The sequence below is a fragment of the Neofelis nebulosa genome, chromosome 13 (assembly GCF_028018385.1).
Source record: "Neofelis nebulosa isolate mNeoNeb1 chromosome 13, mNeoNeb1.pri, whole genome shotgun sequence".
Classification (NCBI taxonomy): Eukaryota; Metazoa; Chordata; class Mammalia; order Carnivora; family Felidae; genus Neofelis; species Neofelis nebulosa.
This window is the reverse complement of record NC_080794.1, coordinates 43,930,830-43,943,682: the sequence shown is the minus strand read 5'-3', so window position 1 is coordinate 43,943,682 and position 12,853 is coordinate 43,930,830. Positions and strand designations below refer to the sequence as shown.

Genomic DNA, 12,853 nt, shown 5'->3' with positions numbered 1-12,853 from the left:
GCCACACAGAGCCTGGCTCCTGCCCGTTTCTTGTGTTTGCTGAAGGAGACTGAGTGGGCTCATTTATATTCACTTGGGGGAGCATGACTTTGGATTGCAGGCGCTCTCCCGGGTTTTTACAAGATTGGCAAGATAGGGGAGAAAGTACAAAGGCCTTGGACATCTGAGATTTTAGGCAGGTGTCCATATAGTGATGATGAGGGTGGTGAGGTCTACCGTTGACTGAGTTCCAACTCTGGGCCAAGCACTTTGCATTCACAAGCTCATTAAACCTTCTCAACTCCCCACCCAACACATGTCATTATTTCCACTTGAGCGATGGGAAACCGGGGCTCAGAGAGGTTCAGAAACTTCCCGAAGCTCTTGCTGCCCTGGCAAGAGGCAGAGGCAGGACTCGAATCCAGGGCTTGGAGCTGCCTAGCCGGAACCCTCTTTCACTCTGCACTTGGCTGGCTCACGAGATAGACAGTGGCTGCCTCCTCGTGCAGCCGGGGAGCAGAAAGACATTTTCCAGAACAGAGAAGAGTGGTTGCCTTTTTCCTTCAGCAGGGTTCTCTCGATTTTCCAGGCAGTTCTTGTCATTTTGAGAAATCCAGAGCCGCCTGTGGCTGGCCCTGCCCCAGATCCACTGAAGCTGGTGGAGATGGGCATAGAGCAGGAGGCTCTGTGCAGCCCCCGGGCCCAGCACCCATACACAGAGCGCTGGCATGGACACCCCTCACCGATACGCTGGGGCTCGCAACTGCATAGAGGCTCATCCTGCTGCGTGCTGTGGCATGGCGGCTCTCTGAGAGGCCCTCTCAGGGAGCTTGGTGGGGTCCCAGTGCTGACAGGTGGTTCCAGGAGGTGCTGGGAGGGCTGTCTGCAAGTGGCCGCCCTTCCTCCCTCCCTCTCTGTGTTTGCTTCAGACTTTCCCCTAGCGCCGGACCGGGTCGGGAGTCTGCTCTCTGTCCTGCCACTCACAGGCTGTGCAACGCTGGAGGTCACCTCACCCCCACCGGAGACCCCGGTGATCACCTGCTGTGGGTGCCGCATGGGCTGTGGGCCCAGGGTGCCTTTCCCTCTGGACTCCAGCTCTCTCTTCCTCCTGGCCCTTCTCTCCTTTTATAGACTCGACACCTCTTCCCCTGAGTCTTCTTTCTGGGCTCTGAAGAATCAATTGTTCTGGGGCCTCGAAGGCAACTTGGAGCAGTGGGAGCTCCTTGGGACTGAGTTCTCGTGGTCTGGTTGTTTCCAGTGTGGCCCCTCCTGCACTGAGCCTCTTTGCTCACCTGGCAGGGGAATCTGTGTGTGAATGTGTGTGTATGTGTGTGTGTATGTGTAATTTTAGCACTGCCACAGGGTAGCTGGCCCCACCTCCACATCAGCTCTGGGACAGGGTGGACCCTATCCCCGAGGGCACCTTACACAGGCTCAGGTGACAGGTTTATAGGCAACTCTTAAGGGTAGACCTCTGGGAAAGAGCCAGGACAGATAGTTGTCACGAAGCTGTGACATCTACCACAGGCTTCTGCCCAGTGACGGCCAGTCCCCCTTCCATCCATCACTGTCAACGCAGGGCACCGCCATCACCCTCCCCTGGTCCTCCCCTCCCTCTTCCCCTCCCCCAACCATCACCGGAGAGGCGGCCCCTGGTGGACTCCCATAGCCATACAGGATGGTTGAGGCCAGACAACCTCAGAGTCATTCTCTCCCTCCCAAGGGCTGACCCAAGTCGGGGTGGGGCAGGGGGGACCTTGTCTCCTGTTTGTCTCCAGAGCCCCCCACCTTTCTCCTCTCTGCCACCCCTCCCCAGACTTTACCAGCAACTCCTCTCACCAGCACTTGGCCGCAGCCCCTCCCTAGCTGGCGTCCCCACATCTGGTCCCTCCCCCCACCATTCAATCCGTTATTCATGCGTCCTGCTGGAGACCTGCTTGAAATGCCAGGCTAGTCCTGCCACCCCTGATTTTAAACCCTTCCCCGGAGCCCCATGGCTCCTGGACTCCTTGTCCAACTGTGCAGTGTAGTCCCAGGACCCTGTGTGGTCTGGCTCTCGGGAAGCCCCCTCTGCTTCCTGCCACCCCAGCCCTCTGCCCCAAATGCCTTTCTCACAGGGACCCCACTCCACTTCATCTGCATCTGGCTCTTCCTGAATTCCTGTGGCCTCCTCCCCAGCCATCCTGGTCCCGTCCTCCCCAAACACAGGGCTCTACTCTTGCAGAGCCCATCTCTCAACACGTAGATCACTGTTCAAGTGTGTTACCTTTATCAGTTGATTTGGCGTGTGTTTGAGTGCCAGACACTGTTCCCGGTGCTAGGGACATGCCGTGGTGAACAAAAACACAAGAGAAGGATGCAGCTCACACTGTTGTGGGATGACAGACAGGAAAGCAATCCATACAAATGGATGTGCTGTAGGGTTAGGTCAGGTCCAGAGAAGGCGTCAGGGACGGCCCCTCTGAGGAAGGGACAGCTTGCACAGAGACAGAGGAAGCAAGGAACAAGTGATCGGGGAGGCCTGTGGGAAGGGCAGTCCTGGCTGAGGGAACAGTAGGGACAGAGGCCCTGAGGGGAGGCAAGGAAGTGCTCAGGCTTTTCGAGGAAGGGCAGGAAGGCCAGAGTGGCCCTCCTGACAGCTCCAGCTCAGAGGGAGGGCTGGTTGGGAGGAGAGGGGCTGAGACACAGGAGGGAGCAAGTCCCCAGCACTGGTCTCCCTTCTCCCACCTCCTCCCCCAGCTGGGCAGCCTTCCTCTGGGGGACATAGATGGGCACTTGTCTTGAACCCCCCCCCCTCCCCCTGCCCCTCTGAACACTTGCAGTGGGGACAGGAAGTGTCGGCCCTCGCCTCCCAGCTGCCCGGGTGGGATGCCACCGAGAGGGCCGGCCTGCCCAAGGAGGGACAGAGGCCCTATTGAGCTCAGTCTCTGGACCGGCGGGGACAATAGCCACACTGAGGACCAGGAACATCAGCCGGCATGCTTGTCCAGGAAGTCGCCAGGCTGCTGCCCGCCCCCCTCCCCATGTCTCCCCAACCCCTTCTGACTTTTTCCTCCAGCTACTTTTTTCAGGCTGAGAGTAATGTCCAAAATGGTCACTTTGTCCATCACCCTCCTCCCCAGAGGCTCCCTGCTCTGTGCCAGACCCGTGCTGGGCCCTGGGATCAGAGAAGAATCCCACACGGTCTCTGTCCCCGGGGAGGGGACGGAGGAGGGGGCAACAGACACACCAGCCAAGCGGGGCATCCTAAATACCTCCAACAGAGATGTGCAAAGCACAGTGACCCGCAGTGGCAGGGGTATGTCTGCCGGGAGAGCTGGTAGGGAAGGCTTCCTGCAGGAAGCGTCGTAAAGTGCTTCTGCATCAGGGCAGCTGGGCAGCTTCTTAGTCGATTAAGCACCCAACTCTTGGCTTCGGCTCAGGTTCATGGGATCGAGCCCCACATCAGGCTCTGCACTGATAGCCCAGAGCCTGCTTGGGATTTTCTTTCTCCCTCTTTCTCTGCCTTTCCCCTGCATGTGCTCTCTCTTTCTCTCTCTGTCTCTCTCTCTCTCTCAAAATAAATAAACGTAAAAAAAAAAAAAAAGCGCTTCTTCATCCGGGGTCACGTTTTGAAGGCCCAACAGCCACGTGGCACAGACAGGGCAAGACTAGCATCTATTGTAGGCCCAGAGGGGGAAGGAAGCAGTGGTCTTGGCCTCACAGCAAGCCAGAGCCCATGCCGGGACTCGAACTCTCTCTGCTCCTCCAGCCTGTGCGCTATCTCCCCGTGGAACGTTTGCACCGGAAGGATCTTCAGGGACCACCTAGTCCAGGAATGCCAGCACACAAGTGATGCCGACTTGTGTGCCAACACACAAGTCACATGGGCCTGTCACTCCCGGCCTGTGGGCATCGCGAGGCGGTCATCACCCCCGTCACGCCATTCTTGCCTGTTGAGGGGAGCTAGGGGACAGCTGCAGAATCCTTCTCAGCACGGTCCTCTGGTAGCAGGTGGTGGGAGCGGCCACACAGCACGCAACACCGGCCCTTCCTGGTGCCGTTCCCTTCTCTCATTGACACAGGGGGACGCTGAGAGCCAGGGAGGGAAAGGGCTGGTCTCAGGCCACAGAGCATGTCGGTGCGGCGTGTTGAGGCTGGGATGACGGTCTAAGTCATGAGGCTTCGGCGGCCGGGGCAGACCCGGCGTGTGGCTCCCCTCTGTGAAGGAGAGGCCCCGCCGGTCTGTGCCTCCAGTCTGTGGGGGCACCAGACCTCTCTCCCAAATGTAATTCCTTGAACGAGATGGCTGGTCTTTTCTCTCCTACCTGACGGTAAGCTCCTGGGGGCCAGGGTTCCAGCTGTCTTGTTAGCCGCCCTGCTCCAGTGCCTTGTAGATAGTTGGCACTCGATACATGAAGTGTTGAGGGCTTGAATGGAGGACCCTGTGGTGAGAGGGGTAAATGCACGCAGAGACCATTCCTCCTCAGTCCCTTCCCCACTCCAAGCCCGCTTGTTTGGCCCCCACTGGCCTGCAGAGGACAAGTGAGACCCCCAGGGACAGCCTGGGCCCAGCCACTGAGCTGGTCACATACCTGCCAGTATATGGTAAGCCGCCAGCCCGGTCAGGGTGGTACTTGAGGTTCCTGTGGGGAAACCAAGACCCAGAGAGCCACAGTAGTGAGCTTACAGAGGAGTCTTGCAACCTGGGCAGGGAGCTGAGCCAGAATCTCCTGACTTCTGGGCACCCAACCTGGCCTCCCGCCCCCACATCTGTAGCTCAGGACTGACTTTTCCTGATAGCCGGGCCCCTTGGGAGCTGTGTGTGCCAGGGCCGAGGCAGACAGCCGTGGTGGGGGGTGGGGAGGAGATGCCTGTAGGCCCCGAGTTCCTTCGCTCTCCTGAACAGACGGGGCCGGAGCCCCGAGCAGCCAGGCCCCCTGCTCCCTTCATTGTTCCCCATGATGGTTTCCAGATGCCGAGGAGCCCCAGGTTTGGGGCTGAGCCAGGAGAGCCAGGCCAGCCCTCCCCCAGCACCCCGCCACCACCTCCGCCGCCAGTCCCATGTTCAAAGAGCCGTCGCCCCGCTCCAGCCCAGCAGCCTGACTGTCCCGCAGCCAGCCCAGCTCCGGCGGTCAGGAGCCCAGCGCTCCATTCCCGGCGCTGACCCTCACTCCCCGCATGGCTTGCGCTAGTCATTTGCCTTCTCTCTGTGCCTCGGTTTCCAGGGCTGTAGAAGGGGCCTGTGGGGAGGGGTGGGGCAGGGTATAGAAGACAGTGTCCGATGGACGCTGCTCCTCTAACAGACTGGCAGCAGTCGCATCTAGAGCAACGGTTCCCAATGTGTGTCCCCGGCCTAGCAGCAGCAGCACCGGGAACTTGTTAGAGATGCAGATTCCCAGGCCCGCCCCAGACCTATTGGTTCTGCACCCCCAGGGCTGGGACCAGCAGCCTGTGTTCTAACGAACTCCCCAGGGGGTTCTGACGCATGCTCAAGCCTGAGGAACAACCTGTGCTCTAGACTTATGAGCCTGGGCATCTGGAGTCAGGGAAACGGAACGCAGCTGTGTGACCCTGGAAAGGAGCCTTCGTTCCCCGGTAAAGGAAATGGGTCGATGATCCAACCACTCTGTTGATTGAGTGAGACAGTTAGCACTGGTCAGCCTGGTTCCCACACCACCCTGAGGGCAGGTCCCTTGTCTGTCTGGTTCATGCCACCATGTCAGTGCCTCAAAGGATCTGGCCCAGAGCCCTAGCAGAGGGGCCCGTGCACAGGTTGCAGGGCACAGGTACACCGCATTCCCTCACAGGTGTGAAGGCTTCCAGGGGGTAAGCCCCCTCCCCGCCCCCCCCCCCCCCCGGATTGGGCTGGGAGACGAGGTATTCCGGATGGCAAGATGGGTGTGTACAGAGTTGAACGTGAGAAGGAGTACCAGTAGCTAGGCCCCCTCTCCTGACATGGGTACACACTCTTTCCTCCCTTCTCAGGGCACCGGAAGGGTTATTTGTCTTGTGGGGCTGCCCACAGACAAGCGCAAGGACACTTGCATCCCCAAAAAATCAGAGCTGGAGGCTCTCTGGGAGGCACGTGGCACTGTCGGAGTCAGCCAGGCCTGGTTTTGGATCTCCTACTTCCTGGCTGTGCAACCTTAGACAAATCTCCCAACCTCTCTGTGCCTTCCCCGTCCGTAGGGGTTATACCGGAGATAGAACGGCTGGCGGAGGTTACGCTGCACATAGGCAGGAACTGGGAGGCTTGTATAGCTGAGGAACCTGGGACCCGGGGAGGGGAACAGGGCACCTGGGGGCACAAAGCAGAATTCGTGCAGAGCCACACTGCGCTGAGCACCCTTGCCGTTGGGGACAGTGGGGAAGGGACGGTTTTGAAGATTTTTTCAGTCCCTGGGTGGAAAAAGCAAGGTCAGCTGTGGCCTGGGCTGTGGAGTGAGAAATGAAAGGCTTGCTGCCTCCTTGTAAACGTTTGGAAAAGTCACATAAGAGCAGCTCTTCCTCTGCTAGGTCCCCACCCCGAAGAGGAAGACCACAGGTAGGTTTGTGCTGTGGTCTGATGCCTGGCAGCGACCAGGAGAGGCACACGTATGCGTGCCTGCACACAAACACTCACGTGTCCACAGGCACACCCACCCTTCCGCCCGTAGCCCATTCTCTGATTTCCAACACCGTCTGACGCAGTGGAACCCCAGTAAAAGCTGGTAGATACCTGGGCTGGCCCCCAGGAGCCTCTTAACTTTTGCTCTGCCCAATCACAGCTGCCACAGGTGACCTTGAAACCATGGTCTTCTGGACCTCGCTTGGCAGTGAGGGAATTGGACAACAGCCAGCAAGACCGGGGTTCAAGGCCTGCCTCTTACTTGCTTGGCGACCTTGGACAGGTGACTAAACCCCTCTGGGCCTCTGTTTCCTCATCTGGAAACGGGGTCACAACAAAGCTTACCTGCAAGTCAGGTGCATGGCCAGCGCTGGCATAGTCCTTTCCTGTCTGTGGCTGTTGTGGTCTCCTGAGCAACTCAAGCCCCAGCACTCACCTGCTCTGAGCTCTCAGAGGTGGACAGCTTGCTTCTCTTGCTACCCCTCTATGGTCAGATGAGGAGATCGAGGCCCAGAGAGAGGAGGGGCTGATGTGAGGACAGAGCTGAGGCTGGAGGTCCGGCCTGCAGCCTCCCTCCAGGCAACCGAGGGATCCCCAGCCCTGGCCCCTGCCAGAGTGACCCCAAACTGCTAACTTTAGCGTTTTACTGACCAGGGTAGATCAGGTTTCTTTTCTGGCTCTCAGCCACCCTCCACACGTTTCCCCATCGCTATTTTGAGCTGAGTTCCCCTGTCCCCTCCTCCCAGGGCCGTGGCCCTTACACCGAAGCCTCATCCCAAGTTAAGATTGCCACTTCGTATCCTACCGCCTTCCTGTCCCCAGCAGCTCCCTTAGGATTAGTACAGAGCCTTCCTCCAGCAAGGTAGGGCTGGGCTGGTCACATGTGGCCTGGCCTTGCCAGGGACGGCCTCAGATGTAGAGCTGGGGACCAGCCAGCCTATGGGAATGGCGCTGCCGGCCTGAGGCAGCCCTCCAGAGTGGTCAGTGCAGCCCAGGAGGGGCATCCTGGGAGAGGAGGATCCACACCAGGCCCAGCCCCAGCATTGTCACCTCTGGTGTGTGACCTCAGTCCCGGCCTGCATGCTTCACCCATCACGGGCACTGCTCATACCAGTGTCCCCTCAGCGGTCCATGTGCTCTAAGACCCACCCAGGGTGCTCAGAGGGAAGCAGGAGATACGGAGTGCTCTGCTTGACCATGGCACACTTCTAAAATTTTTTTAAACCATGTTTTGAAGGCAGGGGAGGGGCAGAGAGAGGGACACACAGAATCCGAAACAGGCTCCAGGCTCCAGGCTCCAAGCTGTCAGCACAGAGCCTGACGCGGGTCTCAAACCCATGAACTTCGAGATCATGACCTGAGCCAAAGTCAGACACTTACCCGAGTGAGCCACGCAGGCGCCCCCCCCCACGGCACCCTTCTAGACTGATGGGAAATAAGAAGGCAGAAACGGTTAAGTTCAGGATGAAATCTGTGGCATGCTGGAGGCAGGGTCAGGGCAGGACATGACCCACAGCCAAGCCAGTGGTGCAGACCGCAGAGTCCCCCTGGGAGTTTGGGGAGCTGGGGCCTTCTTTGGGGAGGGTTGTCAGTTAGTGCAGGAGCCTGGGACTCAGAAGATGAAGTAAGCACCTCAAGGAGGGCAGTTAACTCTGTCTAGGAGTGGGGAGGCAGGAGCCTTTGAGCTTGGCCTTGAAGGATACCTGGGCATTCACGAGGTAGAGAACATTTGGGGCATAGGAAACAGTAGGAGCAAACGCATGGGCCTGGGGGGTGGGAAGCAAGAAGGACACAGCATTTGCAAAAAATGATTTTGTAGTCGTTGAGTGTAAGTTTTGTAGGCGGGCATAGCTGCCTCCAAGTAACCGAGGTTAGAAGGTCATCTGGGTGGGGGGGGCACCTGGGTGGCTCAGTCGGTTAAGCCTCCCGACTTCCGCTTAGGTCATGATCTCCTGTTTCATGAGTTCGAGCCTTGTATCGGGCTCGCTGCTGTCAGCACAGAGCTTGATTTGGATCCTCTGTCTCCCTCTTTCTCTCTGCCCCTGCCCCACTCACGATCATTCTCGCTCTCACTTTCCAAAATAAAAAAATAAACCTTTAAAAAAGAAGAAGAAGAAGAAGAAGAAGAAGAAGAAGAAGAAGAAGAAGAAGAAGGAGGTCATCTGGGCCTGATGGGGAAGGAGCCTTTGGTGTTTTGCCTCAGTCCTGCAGGTTGATGGGCAGGGAGTGGGGGTGTCCCAGCCTGCTGTGGTCATTAAACCACAGGGAGACTGCCTGGCTGAACCCCGGTTGTGGCTGGAGCGGGAGAGGCAGCAGTCAGAAGAAAGGGCTTGCAGAGCAAATGGGCCACCCAAACAGGGACGTGCAGGGACCTGGAGCAAATGGTTGTCCGACTCAGTAGCATCCAGCTATGGGCAAACCGCAGGGCGGTTGCGGGTCTTACAATCATCTCCTACAGTGGCCGCGGGATGGGCAGTGGTTCTCTCTGCAGCCGCGGGAGGGGAGGAAAACCCAGATCTTTTGCAATCGCTATGATTCGGATGTTTTTCACCCCTTTGGACCGGCCCCTCTTCCCCTCCCCGCCCCTAAGCTCTGATCCATGTGGTTTGCTGGTGGAGGAAAGCCAGAAGCAGGAAACAGATAACTCAGGGAGTGGTTGTTCATGTGATTAAAAAGTCTTGGCTTTCCAAAAAGTTTAGCCCAAAAGCACTTCACATTGCCTGGCCTCGGGGTGGGGTTTGGAGAGAGGGGTTTCTGCCGCCTCGTTGCCAGGGCTCCTCAGGGCACAGGCACCGGGCTGGAGACATGGGGGTGGGGTGCGGGGCCCGGAGGGGCTTGGTCTCCGGGTGTCCGTTTCCGCTGTAGTTTGTTTCCCGCCTCCTCTCTCACCTCGTCCTGTCACTCTGTGGCCCTCCTCTCCCAGACTCTGCTCCCCACCCTCCCTGTCCCTCTTCCTGATGTCACTCCACCTCTCTTCCCTGCCTCTCTCTGCCTCCCCCTTGTTTTCTTCTCTCTCTCTCTCTCTCTCTCTCTCTCTCTCTCTCTCTCTCGGCCCTTCCCTCCTCTCCACACCCCCACTCCATGCCCCCTCCCCAGGGTTTTCCTGAGACCTTTTCCTGGCACTGTGAAAGCTTCCATTGTTCCCCGGCACTTTGACAAACCCTAGTGTTGTGGAATCAGGATGGCATTTTTGCGGTGGCTTTGGGCTGGGAACGGGGTGGGAGGGGTGACAGGAGGCTGGGCTTTCTGGGCGCATGCTGTGCTGCGGCAGGAACCCAGAAAAGGGGAGGGGGCCCCGGGGGAGGTGACGAGGACGCCTGTGCTCAGACAAGGGGGCCCTTGAGGCTCCAGAGGAAACCCAGGGTGGCCTCTTGCCTCGACCCCCCTCCCTCCCGGCAGCCCACAGGCCGTGTGGCCCAGCCCACCTGTCCCTCTGATCCCTGCTTCCTCTGGGGCCTCCGCAGAGCCTGCAGCTGCCTGGACCAGTCCCGCTTGCCTCTGTGGGCCGTGTGTGTGTGGACATGTGCGTGTGGGGGGCTTCGGAGGGTCCCTAAAGCAGTGTCCCAGAGCACAGGAGAAGGAAACGCGTGGGTGTCAACACTGGACAGACTTGAGCTCAGAACCTGGCCCCATTGCTTACTCATTATGTGACTTCAGACAAGTCGCTGCCCCTCTCCCAAGCCTCAGTTTCCTTATCTGTCATTAGGGTTACGAGTGATGATTTTGGAGGGCTGTTGCATCGATTAGAGATAATCTCTAGTGCCGAGCACTGGCTCCGTGCCTGTCACCTGGAGGGTGAAATGTGGTCTCTGCCTGAGGACATGGGTCCACGACTGTTTCTGCAGGTGTTGAGTCCCACTTGGGCCAGAGCGTGTGGCTGCCGGTGTCCATAACCAGTGTGGGCCGCAGTTGGAGAAAGGGTCGCAGGGCTGGCCCCGTTGGCAGGCCCCACTGTGAGAACTTTCCTCATCTGTCTTCCTGGAATGTTCCACCGAGCCTGGCGCAGAGTAGGTGCTCAGGAAATGTTAGTTGAATGACTGAGTAATTGAGCTGATGGCCAGGGGCTGGAGGTCAGAGGTGGGGTCGTTCTGGGAACAGGCTTGTTCTCTAACTTTCTCACAGCCATTTCATGGAGCCGCTGTGCAGGAGGAAAGTGTTGCTTTGGAGCTAGCAGATTGGGTTCAAATCTGGACTCCATGGCTGTGAGGTGCTGCACAGGTTGCTTGACCTCTCTGGGCCTCGCTTTGCAATTCCATCAAATGGAGAAGCTGCCGTTGGGAAGCAGCTGACACACAGTAAGTGCTCACTAAATGGCATTGTCTCAGCTTCTCCAGAACAGCCCCCTCATTTGCAGGCGAAGAGACCGGACATGAACATGGGAGGACCAGGGCCCAAACCCGGGCGTCTGGCCACAGCCCCTGTTCATTCCCCATTGTCCCAGTCTCGAGACAGACAGTAGGGAGGGCAAAAGGGTAGGCCTGAGAGAGGCTGGGGGACTCAACAGAGGGGGATCCAGGAGAGGGGCAGTGCCCCCCTCCGGGGGGGGGGCCTAGCATCCAGAAAGAGCCCCCAGAACCCTCTTGAACTATCTAGGAAGGGCCAGCAAAACTGCACAAGGGGTCCTGGGACTATGCACCAGGCACCCCTGCCCCTTCAGCCTCTGTGGGGAAGGGCATCTCACACTCCTCAGACCCGGGGCTCTTCTCCCAACTCTGGGCCAGGAGTACCCAGGCACCCGGCTGCAAGAAAGCATGAAGACAGGGTGGGACAGGGAGCCGGTTAGGAGCCCATCTGTTCCTTATTTCCTCCCCCTGCTCCTCCTGGCTCCGGCTCTCGCCTCTCAGCTGGATGCACCGTGGGCCGGCCTAGAGCTCCACAGCAGAGAGGGGAGTGTGAGTGGGCCTGCCAGGCACACGTTGACTTATAGACCTCGGAGAGGACCCTGGCTAGCGGTCAGTGCCACCCTCACTCTGGAGATGGAGAATCTGAGGCCCAGAGAGGGGAAGGGACACCCCCAGGGCCACCCAGCATGCCAGGACCCATGACAGTAGCAGCCGTTTCCTGTTTCTTCCCATCCTGGCTGGGCGGGTTCCTTATCTGTGTGTAATCCTGGCATGTTGCAGGGCAATTGAGAGAGTGGGCTTGAGTCAGATGGCTTGGGTTCAGATCCAGACTCCACCACTGGCTGGCAGCATGCCCTTGGGCAAGTTACTTTGACCTCTTCGTGCCTCAGTGTTCTTGTCTGAACCTGGGACTGATCATACTTAGCTCATAAGGTAGGGGTTGTAGGAATACAAAGGCCCTGGCCAGAGTGTGGCTGTTACTCTGTCCCAGAGCTTGGCTGGGCGTAGGCTGCTCTCCCAGGCAGGCAGAGATGTTGCGGCCAGGGCTGGGGTGAGGCCTGCAGCTGGGACCACAGCCAGAGCCCTATATCCAGGGAGCAGAGCCCGTGCATCCTTGGGAACAGAACCCGGCATGGAGTCCTGACATGCAGGGGACATAGCCTCAGCAGGCCCACCCTGCTGCCCCCTCCTGGGCCCAGCGTCCCTGGGACTCTCTGCCACAAGCTACCAAAGGTGACAGTGTCCTCTCCTTGCAAAAGGGACTCCATCTAAAAGGGGCAAGAGGACAGCAAGCTTCACCCTCAAGGCTTACTCACTCTGGGTGGGACTCCAGGAAACAGGGGCAGGGAAATTGACTGGCAGACTGACCAGCCAAGCTCTATGTCATGTGACAGGTGCGGATACTTCCCAGCTGTCCTCAAAATTGAGGGAGTGGATGGAATCTAGGAGGTGGGAAGTCTGCTGGGTGGCTGGGGGCAAGGCCGCCCTATGGACATGAGTACGGGCCAACAGAACCAGCAGCAGGCCGGCCAGGGTCCAGCAAGCCCCAGTGGCCACACCTGCAGGGGCAAAGGGGGGACAAGTATGGGTAGAGTTGCCATCTCTGATGGGTTGCCACCACCTTGGGAAAGCATAGGGCGCCCCCTCGTGGGCAGGAGGGGCTCGCAGGCCAGGGAGCGGCAGGATGAACCGCCAAAGTCACACCTACTCATTAAAGACAATTCCTTAATTAGAATAGAGGATCCTGTCTCCCGGAGGCAACCTCTGAAGGCTTCTGTCTTCCTGCCGGCCCTTTTCGTGCACCCTTCTCCTTTTTATGGGTTTACTCTGGGAGCAGCCCATGTCCTGTCACCTTGTCCTGTTTTCTTTATTGGCATTTCCCCAAACCCTTCAAAAAAATTCCTCATGAGCATCTCAACGGCTTTGCTGTCATTCATCCGAT

At 58.4% G+C, this 12,853-nt stretch overlaps 1 protein-coding gene across 1 annotated transcript in view; it reads left to right on the top strand.

Moving 5' to 3' along the window:
• Positions 1-12,853, top strand: part of ZCCHC24 (zinc finger CCHC-type containing 24) — a 63,805-nt gene that overhangs the window by 32,786 nt on the left and 18,166 nt on the right. The window lies entirely within an intron of this gene.